The following is a 14,968-nucleotide window of genomic DNA, read 5'->3' on the forward strand; positions in this document are numbered from 1 at the left end:
AGTATAAAAATCCCAGATGAATAATACATGAACAGTACATAAAACAGTACTACTGAGGGAGGGATTTGAATCCATGACCTTCCTATTTACACTTCGGTGTCATACTGAAAAAAATCAATTTCAAAAACGGTTAAATTTTTTATTTTTAAAATTAAACACAGTTATATACATTAAAAATCACGTTGCTCACCATCTTATCTCAGTGGTGTCAAACGGGTCAGGCCTGGCCCGAGCCAACACGGCCCATGCACTATAGGGTAGCCGGGCCAGACGGCCAGCCCAACCACCAAGGTTGGCCCCAACACGTCGGGTCGACCCAGATATATTATATTTATATTTTTTTATTTTAAACCCCAAAAATATAAAAAAATGCCCTAAAATTGCTTAAAAAAATAAAAATATATACTAAAATTAAAAAACATAGAACTAAAAGCCTTATTGACTAAAAAACAAAAAATATACCAAATTTTTACTTACATTTACGTCTTTCGGCCCAGTCTGGGCTCAAAAGCAGCCACGAGTCAGAAACCCCCATGCCCAAAGACGGCCCGGGAGTAGGCTGGGCCCTGCCCGAAAGCACGGCGATCTTGTAGCATCTGCTTGGGGCCAAGCACGCTCAACTCGGTCGGGCTGTCAGGCCCTGGGCGCTGACGAGCCCATTTGACACCACTAATCTTATCACTCTTTACTTGTTCCTATTATTTTTTAATCTTTTTGCATTCATCTTTTCCATGAATGAATAAATGTGATTTATCAATTTTTCTAGAAAAGAAAAAAACATCACAATGAAAAATAACATCAAAGAACAAGGAATTACAAAAAAACTACATGGCCTCCAAAAATAGCATCAAGATTGGAAATTACAAAGACATTAGATCCATAATAACAAGGACCAGCAATATAATACATAATCAAACAGCCAAAAACAAAAAGGAACAATGACTGGACAATGTAGATACAAGCTGGCAACTCATCACCATATCATCATACAGAGACAACAAAATAAGTTCATATGTTGCTCTTGCTCTTGCTCTTGCTCTTGCTCTTATTGACTAATGGCAGTTAAACAACATCTGGAGAGAAAGAGATTTCACAGCTGGGACATTGCAAGGTCCATTGTATCCACAAGGAAATCTTGAAAGATCAAAAAGAATGAGATTGAAATTGTTAAAAATTGTCGGAAAAGAATCTAATCGATAACAATAATAACAATAATAATAATAATAATAATAATAATAATAATAATAATAAACAATGTAAGCAAAGAGTAATACCAGCATCGTCTTTAGTGAAGCAAAGAGGAGGAAGAATCCTGAACACATTTCCATAGAACCCGCCTTTTCCCGACTAAATCATGAATGATCATTATATTATAAAAGAGTTGGTATTTCATTTTACCTCCAGAGATCGAGGAGCTTGTGTAATGTGCCTTTGAGTTATTTTTGTGATTTAGCTCCATTAATGACCTGACCCTGTTTTTTTAGGAGCTTGATTTTTGTGAGGTTTGTGGTAGAAGCAGAAAATTATTTAGAACAATTCGAACTGGTTTGCTTTTAAGCTTATGTAAAAACATGTAAATTTCTTGTTTTCTACCTCCTATTGATCTTCAGGCAACTAAATTATGAATGATTCATCATATAAAGGCAAGGGAAGAAACCTTTCATCTCTTCCATGATATGTAGAGTTTCAGCTTTGGCAGGAGTTTTTAGTTTGTGATCAGTGACCAGCTCAACTCCAAGCATCAAACCTCTTCCCCTCACGTCGTCCGCCGATGACTACAACATAGAACCGAACATTGTAATGCTAACATGTCATTCTTTCAAGTAGCAATTAGATATGATCATCCTACTTTTAAATGATAAACTTACTGTCATGCTTTTTCCTGAAGTGCTTTCGAGACAGATCTTTCAAGTAAGATCCAACAATGAAAGCATTCTCTTGAAGTTTTTTTCTTTCTCAAGTACTTTAAGAACAGCATGTCCTCCAGCAGTGCACACAGGATTGCCACCAAATGTATTGTTGTATATTCGACGTGCCAAAACTTGAGCTATTTCTGGAGTTGTAACTACGGCACCGAGAGGTATACCATTTCCGATACCCTGACAATACACAGAAACAAAATTTAATCAGTTTCGATTAAAAACCACCTGCGATAAATACATGTAAAACAGATAATGCACCTTTGCCATTGTCACCATGTCGAGCACAACACCGTGAGCTTTGAATCCCCAAAAATGGCTTCCTGTGCGAGCAAATCCTGCTTGGACTTCATCGGCAATACAGAGTCCTCCGGCTTTCTTTATAATGTTATAGACAGCAGGCAAGTAAAGTGGTGCTAATTCCACAACTCCACCAACACCCTGTTGTTACAAACATATGCCGATGTTTAAATCTACTGATAAAAATACAAGGAAAAAGAGAATTTAGTTACAGATGATATACTTGAATAGCTTCAGAGATGAAACCAGCAACTTGTCCAGAAGTTCCGAAATCTATAATTCCTTGAACATCTTTAGCATATTGCTCTCCATCTGAACCAAAAACACCCCTGTATGGATCCGGACTCACTGCATGATGCACTCCAGTCTGCTTGCCAAAAAATCAAGTTCATATTACACAAAAACACTTCACCAGAAACAGAAACAGAGACTATGTTATTGCGATCTAGTAAATTAATACTGCTAAATTTTTATTCAAACTCTACGAATTGCATCTAATTGGTTGCATAAATTTGAACTGATAGTAATATATATACCTGCACAACATTGAATTTCCAGTTGGAGTGAGCAGTAGCAGCCATGGTAGTTGGAGCATTGCCATGATATCCATTTCAAAGTGATATAATATCCAGGCAACCTGTATAAAGCCTTGCCGTCAACATCGCCAATTCATTCGCTCCGGTGCCGGAATTCGTGAAGAACACAACCTACACATCAATAGACAATTCAATAACCATACAAAAATCCATGAAACAATGCTTGATATTGAAATAAAAAAATAGTACCTTGAGGGTTACCAGGCATCTTGGAAGCCAAAGCTTCGGCGAAATCGGCAATGGCATGGTTTAAGTAGAGAACGGCGAAATCTAGTTGATAATGGCGTCGATGACTTCCGGGTGGCAATGGCCGCAGCCAACCGTCGCAATGCCGCCGAATGCGTCGAGGTAACGCCGGCCAGTCTCATCAAACAAGTACTGCATCTTCCCCGCCACAACGTTCAACTGTAAAAACGAACTTTTTATTTTACAATTCACCCCATGAAAATTATTTTTAATTCAAATTTACGTCTTTTACAAACTACTCCCTTGATAATTTTTAACTTTACATTGCGTGTTGTGTCGTTTCCAAATATAGATAATGAATATTTCATAAATCAAGCATTTTGTAGTGAGAGTGACACGAGAACAAAAATTTGATTTTTTACTATTCTCTTTTACAAATTTTAAGATTTTTCAGTTAATTCTAATTATTAAAAATTTGCTCATGTTGTTTTTATGTTTTTTTAATTAATCCCTTAAAAGTTTGAATTCACGTTTGATACTATTTTTTTCAGTATTGTGTAAACATTTAAACATCATAAAGAAAAGAAAAGGCTCAAAATTGGAGTTTACTTACTACTCAGTTATCAAACTTTTTACACTTTTTATTTTTATTTTATTTTTATAAAAAAATAGATAAACCACACTGATTTAATTTTTGTTTTAAACTTTTTATTAGTTCTTTATTAGTTCCTCCGGTGTGGTTTGTGGGTATTAAGTAGCACTTAAGCACTCATAGAAAGTCTCAGCATAGCCGATAAAAAAAGCACACAAACAAACAAGGAGACACCTAGCGTTGATAGCTGGGTTCGTCCACTCGCCTACGTGCGGGGGCCAAGCCGGAGATAAACAATCCACTAAAAGAGGTAAAAATAGATGAGTACAAACAACATCACTCACGCTGCTCAACGATGAAGATCACTCTGCTACTACTAGATTGTTTGGTGCTCACACTCTCCTCCAGAGTCGCTCAAGAGTCGCGCCTCTGATCTCTGAGGCAAGGTAACTCATATGAGGCGCCTCAGCGTCCCCAAATATAGCACATACCTCTTTTAGAATCTCATGACTACTAATTTAAAAAGCATGCGAGAAATTAATTTCGTTCGACTCTGTCATTTGTAACGTAAGTTGCTTGTAGCCACGATTGCTGACTTGACCGAGTTACAGTTTGCGTTGCGGACGACCTCGAGACCCATCAACCTCCCGGTCATGCTTAGTCAGGAGTCGATCACGGCCAAATCTCGATCCATTGCCGTGCACCTAGCTCTCCTCGAGCTCCTCGTCGCGCCGGTCCCGCGGGCGCAGTCCTTGTGCGTCTCGATGAAACTTGCCAAACTTACCCTACATTTGGTCTTCAAAGATTCTCGAACTTGATCTTCAGATTCACCCAAGTTTGGTCCTCAAAATCTTACGGTTAATAGACTTGATGATTCTCATCGAGGATTCTTCAAATCATATCTCCTCCATTCGCACTCATGAATAGATCTTTCTTTAATTAAGCTCGCGTATTTTGTGCTGATCAAATCACCTAAAATATGGTGCTTGATATGATCTTGTCTTGAGTTGCATGGCGTTGCCATAACTCCACGAGATCTTTAAGATAGAGCTTCACCCATGATCTTGAGATATTTGGCGCTCCATATTGAGAGACTTACTAAAAATATCTTCACCCATGATCTTCCTTGCACTCCAAGTCTTTGCTTGCCATGTCACCATGCTTACATCATCAATTATGCTTTGTCGCCTTGGTTTGCCATGATCAGCTCGAGTCTAGGTGTCAAATCATGCCAATAAATAGTCGCGGTCGCTCTAACAATCTCCTTTGGCATAATTTGTACTACTGCTTCTGCCTCGAGGCCGACTCTGTTACGACATTCTGTTGCAACTTGACACGGACCGCGAGACTAAACTACTCATATTCTGACTTCAGGGGAACAACATCAGTGGAGAGCGAAAACTACGAGTCCCGACATGAAGATATCATCTAGTTGCTTACAAAAATACTTGAGAAAATATTACAAACTGCAACTAGTGGACAAAATACGATTTAACCATAATGGTCGACAGACATAACAATGTTTCGACACAGATAAGACTAAATGTTCAAATGCCAATGAAAACAAATAACTAGTCGATCGCAGTGCAAGCGCGCTACTCCCCCTTTGTGGCGTAATTGATGCAGAAGTTTTTCATGAGCCTGCTGCAAGCTTTGTTATACCATCTGACGTGACTTCCCCTATCTTCGGTTTCTGGTCTTTATGCTCCCCAGTCGTGACCAGTCGTCTCTCTTCTTCTTCTTCTCGAGAATTTCAGACGAGATAGAATCTTACGCTTTTTGTTTTCGCGATGATGAACAATGTCTGCGAGATAATGCTCGTTCTTACTCCTCCCATCTTCTAGTTACTCTTTCGACATCTTCTCCCGTATTCTTCTTCTACGATAGATTTTCCTCTTCTTCATCTTGGCATTGATGGGTGGAGACGCCGCTTCCCTCAGGTCAAATCAATCTTCTACCTTGGTCGAGCAGGTTTTAGAAATCTTTAGCTCTTGCACTGCTATGGCTGCTTCTCCCTTCACGAGGTTGTACTCCATGTTGCTAACAAATACTGCGGCGATGATCGGGGATCTCAAGTGATGTCGAGGAGCTTGTACTATCGGCTTCTTTCACGATATTACGGAAAAATCAACCTTCCCAGATTGAACTTCTTGCCAGTGACCAGCAAGACAATAAAAAGTGCGAGCTCCTTCCATCTATGCTAGAGATTGTCATGTGGTAACCAGTCCCAGATGCCAAGTCTAAAGCAGAACATTGTACTTAGCGTAAGGTTTGATCTGTGGGAGTCTTGTTTCTACTCCCATGACTCCGTTCTTCCTCCAGTGATCTCTTTCGAGCTTCTTGCATTCAGCTCAAGCCCTTCTTCATAGTTTCCTTTCACCTCTGGGTTTAAACTCAAGAATTTATTCGGACAAGTGGGAGTAAAGCGGGATCCACTTACCTCTGAACAGCGGACTCTAGTAATGCCTTTTGTCGGATGGTAGTAAATTATTGTAAAACTCTTGGACCAATGACAAATTGTAGCTTTCTGGAAATGTTGCAGACTTGTATAAACTTCTTTGTCGTAGATTTCGATTAACCCATACTTCTCAAAAAGCTCCTTCATCGATCATTCTTTGAACCACAACTCTCTCCCTTCAGTGATTCAAACTTCTTCTTGGATACTTTGTTATAAAAATCCGTCTTCATCAACGTCTTTTTGCGGTTGGGTTGCTTTCTTCTTCTTTCTTTCTTAGAGCTTTCATGATGGTTTCTCCCCTGTTTTGTTGCTTTCATGACATCTTCTCTTGGCCTAGGGGAAGCTTCTACTCGGGTTGAGAGAAAGACTTTCTTTTGTTAACCTTCTCCTTCTTCTGGGTTTTCTTCCTTGACTGGGCCTTCTTTTCAGACGCTACTTTCTTCCCTTTTAGTCAAACTGAGGCAAACTCGATCTTTGAGTGGGATCTCATCAGAACTATTTGAACCGCCGGATGTTGCGAGAAGATGTTATAACCGGGATTACGTGACATGTTACTGTTTCTATAGGGTGCTTCGGCATGATCGGGTGTAGATCACCCGAACTCTCACTTAGAATAGTAGCGTCTCTTCTTCAGACACTAGTGGAACATCTGCTTCTTTCTCCAATAGTTTCTTACGCTAGTGCTCGGTTTGCTTCTTTTTTCGCGAGCATCTTCATCCCCTAGCCCTGTTGCTTTCTTTCTGAACTTTCTCCCATCTGGAGCGTGAGTGAGTCCCTCATGCTCATCTTCCTCCGCTCTCTGAACATAAGCACTGAAAAGACTCACGAACCCATCTCGAGATCATCTCCGCTTTGACACCGGCAAGTCTTGAGGGCGATGTTCCCTTCTCTTACTTTCACGATCCACGAGAAGAAAACATAAGGGACAATTGCTTTCCCTAAATCTTTCGACTTCTCTTCTTGGTGGGCTTCCTCCAGAATCGAGCCCCTCTCATCCTTACTTCGCATCGGACAGGCAATTTCTTGTGGGGTCCGTGGAGCACGGCAGTGGCCATCCTCTTTGTCCCCTCGTCTTTTTCTCACCTGCTTCGTTTTCTTTCTTCTCTCTCTCGATTTCAAAAAAACAATCTTTGGAAACAATTTGGGATATTAGGGTTTTATGCCCCATTAAGTAGTTATAACTTCCAGGGCACCCTTTCAAAAATCTCTTTTCAAAAATAATCCCTCTCCTTTTTGAATATACTTTCCTCCTTTTTATTTCCTTTTTGTTTTGATGTTTTGATAACTTTTGAGAGACATCAAGAGATTTTCACTCCTTGGAGTGTTTTGCTTATTGACTTCATAGGGACCTCGGTCAACATATTGATTGTTGTACCATAATGTTATACTGTCCCCGATTTATCACCATCTTCAAACCTCGAACTGGAGGACTCTTCTTCTTCTCTTGGTACTTCACCTTTTCGAATCCACAGATTTCTTGATTACAATAGTTTTTCCCTCTAACTTTTTCTTTTTTAATGATTGCTTCTTCAGTGTCCAATTATTCTTCCACTTTTCAAGTCTTCTTTCAATTTGTTTGCACTTGGGTCTTATGTGGCGCTTTCTCATGATGAAAGCATGTAGGCACTTCACTTTTTGGTTCTTCTTTGCTTTGACTTGTTTTTCTTTAGCGTTTTGTTGGGCAAGGTTGACTTGACAAACACAACTCCCTACGAATCTTGCTCTCGACACTGCAGAGCTTTCTCAATATACCCAATACCATGTCGGGGCTTTACTAGTTCTTCCAACTGAAAGAATCTCGTCGAGCTTGGCAGTACTCTTTGTTCGTGGAGTCCAAGGTCTTCTCGAAAGATTGAATAGCTTTTTCTACATATACTCAACTCTTCCTCCAAGCGTTGGTTTTTGCAACATCATATCATTAAATCATGCTCATTATGAGTTTATAGTTTGTGAGAAGATCATTTTCACATTTACCTCATTGTACTCACCGCTCGGTTTGCCACAGTATGTTGGGAGCCGATGTTGCGAACATATTCTCGCAGCGATGAGTGGATCCACTCATCATAACGAGAAAGCGATCGATGATGGTTGCTCGACTTCTCTTCATCGTCTTCTTGATGCTACCATCGAGTCATCACTCCATCTCAGCATTCATGATGATTTTCCTTTCTTTACGAGAGTATTAGCACACTCGGCTTGATAGTGCCCAAAGCCTCCACATTCTCATACACTTGATCTTTATGGGGACGATCTTCAATTTCTTCCTTTTTTGTGATGATCTTCGACTTCTTCCTTTTCTCTTTATTTAGACCATCTTTTTCTTTGAAATTTCTTGCCTTGTGTCTTGTATCTTCCTGAAAGCATGTCATGCATCTTTCTCGACAAGAAAACAATTTCTCTATCCTCTTCGCTCTTCATCCTCGCTATAACAAAGATGTTGTAACTCCCTTCTGCTTTTATCTGCTTCAACCTCAAGGCTACATCTTCTATTCTTCTTTCGTGGATTGAGGGTTCATCTCATATGCTTTGCAAAGACCCCATCGACTGTCCGGCTCATAGTCGAGATGTCTCTAGCTTCTTCTATTGCCGAGATTTTTGCATCAAATCTTCTTGGGAGAGATCTAAGTGTCTTCCTGACTAGCTTCTTATCTCAATACCCTTGCCGAATGGTAGGCTCGACTTGTAATGTCCATCAATTTGGCATTGAACATGACTATCGCCTCATCTTCTCCCATCCCGAGATTTTCGAACTATAGTTGTTAACATTTGAAGTTTGGATTCTCTTACCAAGTTGGTACCTTCATGTATGGTGTGAAGAATCTCCCAAGCTTTCTTGGCATACTCGCATGTTGCAATATATTTGAACTGATTCTCATCAACTCCTCCAAAGATTGCATTGAGAGCTTCCCATTAAGCGTTAGCTTACTGCGATGTCTCTCGCACACCCAATGCCTTTTCTTCTTCATAATCACGTTCTCATCTTCATCAACTAGAGTAGGAGGAGACCATCTCTTCTACAAAGACTCCATGCACTTTCATCAATGGACTTGATAAACGCCTTCATGCGAGCCCTTCCAATATGGATAGTTGGATCCATTACAACGCGGTGGTCGCGTATCGGAAGCTCCTTCTTTTCCGACCATCAATGGAACTTAGTTAGGGACCTCGCCGACTTTGAAACCAAAGTGAAAACGATGCACAAGGCTCGATACCACTCATTAGTTCCTCCTGTGGTTTGTGGGTATAGACTTTAAGCACTCATAGAGAGTCTCACACAAACCAATAAAGAAAAAGCACAAACAAACCACAAGGAGACACACAACGTTGATAACCCAGCTTCAGCGTCCACTCGCCCACGCCTGGGGCCAAGCCCGAGATAAACAATCCACTAAAAAGAGGTAAAAATAGATGTAGGCATAAACACTGCACCTCACACCTCAACAACGAAGATCACTACCCTCCTAGATTGTTTGGGCTCACACACTCTCCCTCAAAGAGTCACTCAAGAGTCACATCTACAATCTACTGTACGAGGGTAACTCTATATAGACGCTCAACGTCCCCAAATATAAGCACATACCTTTTAGAATCTCCGCTGCTACTAATTTAAAAACCCCGCTGAATTAGTCGTCCAGAACTCCCTCGTCTAGTAACATAAGTTGCAACTGCCCGATCACCGACTTGGACCGAGTTCAAGTTACGTCTATGGACGTACCTCGAGACCCATCAACCTCCCGTGCCATGCTTTAGTCCGAGTCGATGCAGCCCAAATCTCCCGATCCCGACCGACGAACTAGCCTACCTCGCCTCCTCATCACGCTAGTCCCCTCGCAGTGCGCACGTCCCTTGTCGCCTTCGATGAAACTCTGCAAACTTCTCCTAAATTTGGTCTTCAAAGATTCTCCAAACTTGATCTTCAATTCACCCAAGTCTGTTCCTCAAATCTCTTGTTAATAGACTTCAATGATTCTCATCAAGTGATTCTTCAAATCATATCTCCTTCATTCACACCACTGAATAGATCTTTTCTTTAATTAAGCTCTCCACCATATTTTTGTCTTCAATCAAATCACCTAAATATGGTCTTGATATGATCTTGTCTTCTGTTAGTAAGGCATTGCCAAAAATAACTCCACCAAGATCCTTAAGATAGCTTTCACCACGATCTTCAAGATATTTGAGCACCACGTTGTAGACTTACTAAAAATATCTTCACCATGATCTTCCTCTAGACTCCAAGTCTTCTTGCCACGTCACCACGCACATCATCAATTACGTATGTCACCCTTGGTCACGCTCACTTGGCCTGGTGCTGTCAAATCACGCTAATAACATAACATGCATCGACTAACGATTCATAATGGTTGTAAAAAGAAATTTTAAATTTCTAAATTGGAAAAATTCAAATCAGAAATTTATAATTAAAGATTTACCCAAAAATATCCCCTCACTAAAGTGCGAATAGGGTCTGTTATGCCGGTACGATGAAAGATAATGGCACCGTACCATCCTCGGCCAACCTGGCCCACCAAGCTACAACTTTCCTTGTTTTTTCATCCCACTAATTAATTAAATATTTTTAATTATATATAAACAAGTAAAATAATCCTAAACAGATAAAACTAATTTTAATTAAATAATTTTTAATTAAATATATGAGAAAAATTTCACATGCAACTAATAACTTCATATCAATGACATCAGGTGTCCCGTATGTCAATAAAGACTATGAGATCAAATCCATAGTTGAGCAAAAATATAAGTGTATGATAATGACTCATGATTTGTCCATATTTTCTTTAAAAATATTAACATATATACTTGAAGTTAAGTAAATTTATTAGAATAAAACTGATGTGTTTAAACTAATATTTTAAAATAAATTTTAAAAAAGATATGAAGACAGATTTATAATACATATATTTTAGATTTTTAAGTTGTATTTTATATATAAGTGAAAATAGATATCTTACACAAAATTTATTAAATAATTTTTAATAAGATATGTGAAAACAACTGTTCTAAATATCTAAACTTTTGAAATAAAAATAAATATACCAACCAAGTTGGTCTACTTGTAGAGGTTTAAGTAATTGTTTTTAATTTCGAATTTTTATATTCGCAGAGACTTATCTCTTTACACGGCTCTTAATTAACACTCAAGGTTTTGAGAGTGAAAAATAGATAGTTTACACTTTTTGAAATGAAAAATAAATATACCATTACCAACCAGCTTTGTCCAACTAATGAGATTAAGTGTCTTTGAGTTTGAATTCTTATGTTTAGCAAGGCTTACTCTTTTTATATCTCCCAACCCAAGTTTTGAGATGATAAAATCAACAAGTTGAAAAGGGTGATGAAGTGCAGCACGCTATGCTGACTGAATCTGACCTCCTGAGAAAAGATATTTTATCTTCATTAAAATTAATATCATTTTGTATTTAATTTGCTTTCAATATTTATGAGCAAGACTATTTTTAAAATGTCAACTCAATTATTCATATATATATATATATATATTTAAATTTTTAGATAGAAAAATAAAAATAAACCTCAACCCCATTGAAAAGAAAACTACCAAAAATAGAAAGCAATAAAGAAACCGGGTCATCAGAAGCTCGAAAGCAATAAAGAGACCGGTCACCCGGAGTGAAGCCCAGCTAAAAACTAAACAAATTTTATTTTATTTTATATCCTTAAATAGAAATAAAAAACTAAATGCCTGCGCCGGGCTGGCACTGCTGTTTAACACCACTAGAGCTTCACTCCCTCCACTAGCTTAACAATTGCATCAAACCCCTACAAAATCTCTGAAATTACCATTACTTGTACCTTTCAATAAACAAAATAAAATAAGAAAATCAAATCTCCACTCAATCAGAAACTGTATAATTATACAAATATAAAATCTCATATTCAAAAATTCAGAGCTCCTCTAAACCCATAAAACTTAAATTTTAATTCTCAGAAAAGAGAAGAAGAAGAGAAGGAGAACGCAAAAGTGTAATATCAAACTGCATAATCTGTAAAAATATACTCGCAGATACTATAGCTGGGTAGTAAGCATTTTTCTGCAGATTAATCTCGCTTGGTAAACCCCAAGCGAGAATAAGGACCTGCGTAAGTCAAGATTTTGCTAAATGAATAAATCGAAAAGTGACATACGAATGCTTTATAAACCGAGGACCGCAGGTAGATGGAAGCGGATCCTTTTAAAATGTTGTTTTATAATCATGGACCACCTGAGCACCTGAAAAGCGACCTGTACTATTTCATAATTCAAGCGATCATTCTGTAGCTTTTTCAGACTGTCATGTGTAAGACAATTACGTTTTGAGAGACTAAAATTGAATTTCTGGCTTGAAAACTTAAGCTGGAGAAAACCTCAGATTTTGATGGTCTCATCTTCTTCTCCTCATCTCGCTACATAAGAACCCGAGACATGAAGAAATGGGAAGAAAATTGGAGGTTTCTAAGAGAGGGACTGAGATCTGCCGAGGAGCTCGTCACGTGAGGGGACGGTATTTCGGTAAGAGGCCTTCCCTCAGATTGCTTGGCATGTACATGTACGCATGTATATATACGTATGTATGCTTGGATTTGATGAAAACGTCGATGAATTAAGAAATATTAATGAGAATGACGAGGTGTTGCTTTTGAGATGTAAATTTGTGTACCTCAGATCCATGATAAATCAAAGACGAGATCGCCGGAATTATCGAGTACCATCAGAAGAACGGTGATGAGGTTTGGTTTGATTAATTGTTGATGATGATGATGATTAAGGTGTTAATGATGATGGTTAGATTGAATCGTTGAGTTAGCTGTTTGGAGCTGGTCGATCAAACCAGTTAGTAATCGATTGATCGAAATGGCCGGATGGTAATCGAAGTGCTTTGCTTTAATTGAATTAATCCTGTCCGGGTTTGATCAAATCAAGCTCAAGTGTGGCTGACTTGAAACTGGTTTTGGTTGAATTAAATCGTTGAAGCTTGATTTGGGCTTTGGTTTCTAGATGTTGGGCCAGGTTTGGGCTGAAACCAACTGGAAGAGAATTAGTTCTGTTGAACCAAGTTGGTTCAATGGATTTTGCAAGCAAGAATTGAGTTGGTTCAAGGCTGGTCTCGGTGAATTTGAGCTTTGGTCTCAATGGAAACTGAGGTTGGTTCCTAATGGTCCCACTCTCAAATTTGAGTCGGCTTTCAGTCAAGTAATCGTACCAATTGACATGCGCAGCACAGTTTCGAACCGATCGTGAGCAGTGGGCCCAATAGAGAGTTGATTATTATTTTTAGTCTTTGAGTTTAAATATGTTATTTATTTTTATTATATTATTCTATTGTGGTTTGTTCGGCCTCGATGAGTTCCGTGTTCAGTTAGTTGAAACCCAAGGACACCAGTGCGAGTTGGTAGAAGGCTATTATTTTAAATAATTGATTAATTATTATTATTTTGAAATAATTGTTTAATGGCTAGTATTTTGAAATAAACGTTTAAGTATTTCTATTTTATCATATTTGATTCTCATATATAGTCGACTATAACGATATTTGTTTCGCTATCGATGTTCGTGGAGTAACCGCATTTGACACATTCGTTTTTAGATAATTATAGTGTATTTGTGAATAGTAAAAATACATCGTATATGTGATTTAATTATCCTGCTCATGTATTTATATTTTGAGCAAAGATATATGCTTTGATTTCGAGTGAGTTGCAAAACCATGAAGTATATTAAAGACGCTTTTATCTAAGATCGTTATTAGAATCGGCTCATTCCTTGTATAGAACGTATGCGGATCCGGGCTTTAATCGGCATTATGCATTATTATACGCTTATCGCATCGCTTTGTGCGAAAATAATGTTTATTTCCGGATGGAATATCATGTCCCGGTGGATCACGAGCTTATGATGAGTACATACGATATCTGATCACGTATTTACTTTGATGGCTTTTGGCTGACGCGCATGCCCCGACTCATTTCGCAGAGCGGGTCCCACCCTGCCACCTTTTAGAGGTGGCGTAGGACTCGCATTGATTACTCACGAGGGCCGCCTCGTGGGGATGGTGAGCTCGGATCGGATATCTCATCGGGTAGTCGTCACCGACCCGCCGAACCGAGCGGGTCAACGTTAAGGACATGAGTTCCTCGACGGCTTCAACCCACTGATAGGCCACTCATGAGGTTTGAGAGAGCTTTTCGACCATGTTAAGCGCATGATGAGCGTATATTCATTTTGAATCTGAGACTTTAAGTTATTTTCAATCATGACGGCAGGCGCTCTCACAAAAATCGTTTTCCTCGAGAAAAATCAAATCGATGTTGATCTATGCTGAATTTATGTATCAAGAGCTCTTTTAAAGATGATTTTGCTAGAATTTCGCATTTTTGAAAAATTTGAAAATTATTTTCGAGCAGCATGGTATTTATATATTTTATATATACCGTGATTAATATTTGAAATTAAAGCCACCACCGACCAACCGAATGCGTCAGAGCCGCAGGAGCGTGACCCTTGATCGATGAGTGATACGCGCTAGTCGTGGTCGAGTCCGGATTGCGCGTGTCTCCCTTCCTTTCTCTCATTTATCGGTGTCGCGATCTCAGTAGGCCATGCATCCGCGAAATTCCGAGCTTATCAGATTCACGGTATGACGTATTTCAACCCGTAGAAGTTGCGTGTAAAGTTGTAAATCAGTGATTTCGTAGTCCGATTTTCGTTTAAAACAGTAGTCAATTTCCGCCAGCGAATTTTTAACCGACGCGCCACATTTACTCCTGCAGGCGTGTGGGTGTGACACTAAAGGGTTTTGTAAGGTGCAATGGTATAGGGGTTGAGTAACCTCGTTCAGCATTTAAGGATCTCCGACGCCGGCGGTCCGGCGACGCGCGGCGCGTAGTAATCAAACGGGGG

At 39.1% G+C, this 14,968-nt stretch overlaps 1 pseudogene; it reads right to left on the reverse strand.

Moving 5' to 3' along the window:
• Positions 1-1,043: 1,043 nt before the first annotated feature.
• LOC120269088 lies at positions 1,044-6,198 on the reverse strand (annotated as a pseudogene).
• Positions 6,199-14,968: the final 8,770 nt, after the last annotated feature.

This window comes from Dioscorea cayenensis, chromosome 9 (genome assembly GCF_009730915.1).
Source record: "Dioscorea cayenensis subsp. rotundata cultivar TDr96_F1 chromosome 9, TDr96_F1_v2_PseudoChromosome.rev07_lg8_w22 25.fasta, whole genome shotgun sequence".
Taxonomy (NCBI): Eukaryota; Viridiplantae; Streptophyta; class Magnoliopsida; order Dioscoreales; family Dioscoreaceae; genus Dioscorea; species Dioscorea cayenensis.